This window comes from Austrofundulus limnaeus, unplaced genomic scaffold (assembly GCF_001266775.1).
Source record: "Austrofundulus limnaeus strain Quisiro unplaced genomic scaffold, Austrofundulus_limnaeus-1.0 Scaffold40, whole genome shotgun sequence".
Classification (NCBI taxonomy): Eukaryota; Metazoa; Chordata; class Actinopteri; order Cyprinodontiformes; family Rivulidae; genus Austrofundulus; species Austrofundulus limnaeus.
This window is the reverse complement of record NW_013952442.1, coordinates 437,816-442,296: the sequence shown is the minus strand read 5'-3', so window position 1 is coordinate 442,296 and position 4,481 is coordinate 437,816.

Here is a 4,481-nt window from a genome sequence, read left to right as displayed (position 1 = left end):
CTACAAACCTATTACAACTAACTAAAAGGACAAAAAGTCACAATGAAATAAAACTAAACTATAATGAAAAATCCAAAAATTAAAATAACCTCGCTACCACTAAACCATTGGTAAATTTCTGGGAAATTTTCCAGAGTTATAAACATTTTTGTGTTTGTAACTTCAGTTTTGCTGTGGCAGCCATCTTGAACTGGATTAACGCCAACAGGTAATGAATWATGGGTGGGTATCCAACAATTACTGCATGTTTCTACAATATCCAGTGGGTCATGAGATATTTTCGCAAACAGACAGACACATATATATATAAATGGGTGCAAAAATTGTCACCATCCTTTTGGTTTCGGGCCATAATAAATTTGTCTCAGTTAATCCATGACTGAAGTATTTTAGTGTGGTGCTTTACGAGTCCTGAGTCTTTAGGTGGCAGCATTGCAGCACTCAGACTCAGAGTCTGTAATCTGTAATCCACAGCTGTTATTATACAGCACATGCATCAGTAAATGCTTTTGTGTGTGCATGGAAGCAAATCTAACCCATCATGTAAATGTGAGCATGTGCTGAATCCCAAACAAACAGTGTTGAAAACATTTATTTGGCACACTCCGAGCTCTTCACGTGGAACAGAAAACAAAACGCTGCACTTTAATCASTTTGATTAATTCTAATTTCTTCACTTTTAAGGTAATTAACGCTGTCACATCCAAGGAACCTGATCAACAAGGCGTCGCTCCCTGAATGCATCCCCTTTAATCTTTGCAAAGTCACTTTTCTTTTCCAAGATCGCCTAATTTACCCACAATTTTCAAACCATGTACTCATAAATAATCTACTTAACCTTTCTTTTGGCAAAACTGCAGGTGGCAAGTTTCCTAAATCTTTATGCGCATATATTTTGGGGCTCCCTGGTGAAGCAGACAGTTTCTTTTCCCCGCTGTCACTAAATGGTCAGAGGAGCATACACTTTCTTGTTATATGACAGAAACAGCAGGTGGTCCAGTGCATCCAGCATTAGACCATGAAAAAAAATGTGTATTTCAGCTTCAGGGCCTCCTCCAAGGCCTTGTGAAAGTTTTGCCGACCTCCCCGTGGCTCAGCAAGTGTCCACGTTGTTCTCAAAGCTCCACGTTTCAAGTCCCAGCGGGCTTYAGAACTGAGGGCTCTCGTATATTAAACTTCACATTTGAAATCTCAAACAAAAATAGAGACGGAAAAACTTTCTGTTTAGATTTGGACCTTGCTCAGTCTTGTGGGTGATCCCCCCACATCAGGATAAAAGATAGAAGGGATTGTGATAGTTAATAAGAGAGCTCTGTCAAAAATATTACCTTTTGTGTTGTTCGTCCTTTCCCTAACGTCTAATTTTCAGCTGGATTGGAGAAATGGAGGCAAAGAGGGGAGGGAAAAAAAGAAGGAAGATAACAGCAGTTCCATTCCTCCATACCCCCATACCAGTAAATTGGCTCTATATTAAATTTTGGCCTCATCTATCAATACAAAGAACAGTATCGAAATTACTTTGTTGCCCACAAATCGTTGGCAACAGACTGAGCCTCTCCTGAAACAAGGCCATTATTTATCTGCTTCACATTTCCTCCTGAGGTGAAAGGAAGCAGGGCCCAATAAGACTTTTATTTGTTCCCTGGGTGATAGATGTGGGCCCCCTCAAACCTCTGATTACCAGATTACCACAAGTAGAATAAAAACCCTTGAAACATTTAGACCTGTTGGATTCCTTCTTCTTCACGAGGTGTGGGAAGTCTCACAGATTAACACAGCTAAAGGAACTCTGGATTATCCAAAGCTATGTAATTTGTCCCCAGTCGATGACGCACAAAGGAAAAGTTAATTAGCGTGAATCCAAAGGACCAGGAAGAACACACAGAACTTCCTCCCCCTCTCCTGAAAGAGCTGCACACTGGAGGTGAGAGGTGACGCCAGCAGCGAAGGTGAGGATGGAGGAAGTGAAATGATAATAGAGCGGCAGGGCATTGCAGCCTTTTTTTTTTTTTTTTTTTTGGGCCGCCGTACCGAGAGCTGGAATTATTATCAGGCCAGCAGGTCTGGAATATCCTTTTGTGCCGGCAGCGCATTGCCAAGTGAAGATTGTGGATGGAAATAATCAGCCCTTTTTAAAGGTCAGAGAAAGTTAAGCACACCCAAAGTAGACCATGACACATTCGAGCTGATAAGAAAAAAAACTGTCTGCGTCGAAAAAAAAAAAGAATGGGGAGAGTTCACCTTGTCCCATTTATGCTATCATGATTGCTCAACTGTCAGTCAAATACCACATTTGCAGTTAATCCAAGTTTGACTTTAGAAAATTCTTTGCCCAGGCCAACATACTTTGAGGCGAATATAAAGTGTACAGCTTTAATTCTGGGGTCAGTACTCTTTATAGTTGTTGTAATTTGTGACTTTTAGGAGTTACAGAACAACAACAACACAAAAAAAAAATCCAAAAATATCAAGTTAAAATGCACAGGAGGACCAGTTGATGAAACAGTTTGGTTTCATGTACCAATGTAAGAAAGGTTGGTGTTATTTTTGACCGGTTTAGCTTCCACAAAATAGATGTTACCAGGTTGTCATCTTCTGCATTCTGACGGTTTACATAGAGCTTTTTAAAAAGTAACTAGAGGTTTCAATCTTTTGTGGAGCCAACTTCCAGTTTTTATGAAGCTCTGTCTATTTTTAAAACAAGACTTAAGACTTTTCTTTTAGATAAAYCCTATAGTTAGGGTTGGCTTTGGTTTAGTTCTGCTGGAGGACACACGGAGCACGTTTCCTCACTCTCCTGCTCTCTACTCTTCAGCGTGTAATTATTGCTGCCATTAACCTGTGCTCTGTTTCTGCCTATAGAAACTATAGAAATGATGCATGGCCCAAAACTTCGATGTTTGTCTGTTTATCTTTTTTGTCCTCTCAACACCTACCTGATTAAGACTGACGGCTGAGCCTGGTTCTGGTTCGACTGGAGGTTTCTTCCTGTCAAAAGAGAGTCATTCCTTTTTTTTCAAGTGTTAAAACTGCTTGTTCAGGTTAAGGATTGCACTGAATCTTCATTTAGTTGTATTCTTCAGATAGACAACTACAAACTGTTATTGTGTAATATATGCTTATTGGAATAAATTGACTGTAAATTAATTGTATTTATGAKTTTGTCTTGTTACTATTGCAAGTCTATCACAGGGTCACATATAGAGCTGTGACTTTTGAATGSCTCTTTACAACAAATGATACGAACTGAGTTGTGGGYATCCGGTGGAGTACAGCTGTTCAGGGGGAAAAGAGGTGGGATTTCCTCTTGACAAAACAAATGGTTCCGCCCATTGATGATGTATTTCCCAATGTGATGATGTGACTCATTCAAAATGGAATGGCTCTTTTGAATGGCTCCTCAAGATACGATCCCTTTAAACAGCCATTTATCCCATCTCTATGTCAGGTTTGCWGAAAAATTTACTCAAAGGAAAAGCAAGAAGGACMAATAAAAAWCTGGCTGTGGAAAGCACAATGACCTGACAGGGGAGTGAAGTCAGGAAACAGAATTTAAAGGTGAGCAAACGAGTACACAACTTGGAACCACATGAGGATCAGGTGTGCAGGGGAGGACTGGGGAAGAACACAGAGGCAGGTAGTCACTGAGGAGAMGAAATAAAGAGAACACTAAAATGAAACAAAATCACACGGGGAGACAAACACTGATCTGTACACTCTWAAAGAGACAAATAACACAAACAACTATTCACTTGCTCACCCACACCTAGGGACAAGTTACCAAATAGCTTAACCTTAATGTTTTTGGTCTGTGGGAGGAAACCAGAATACCCGAAAAAAACCACGCCCGGACAGCAAGATCATGCAAACTACCCAGAAAGGTCCACGGCTGTGATTCGATATGATACACTTTTGACATTTGAATAAATAAAACTTATAAATTTCCAAAACCAGTGTTTCTCAAAACTGTATAAAAATATTTTTAGGAACAAKAGTAATATAAATAAAAGACCTTTCCACCACCTTGCTGCATTCTCCGAGTTGTGTTGCTTCGTCTTATTATAAGGCACTGACATTGACTTCAGCAGAGTTTGGGCAGAGAATTACAGAACAAACCATTTGGGAGCACTGCCTTACATCACTGAGGGCTACAGGAAGGTCACTCCTTCGCCTTCCCATTGGGCATCCGTCCTGAAAACTGACTGATGGCCCCAGAGAGACTGATAAGTAAACAGAGTTTTTAATGGGCTGTGGATGGCCAGTGGTAATCTGTGCAGGACTGTGAGTGGGCAAGGCACAGAGGGCGACAGGGCACTCTGCAGCAGTTATTATTAATGCTATCATTGATCAGATAGGCCAGGGGAGGAGAATGAAAGGATGAAAGGTGGTGATGAATTTAGGCCTGCTGTCTGCCTTGTTGTGTGTGTGTGTGTGTGTGTGTGTGTGTGTGTGTGTGTGTGTGTGTGTGTGTGTGTGTGTGT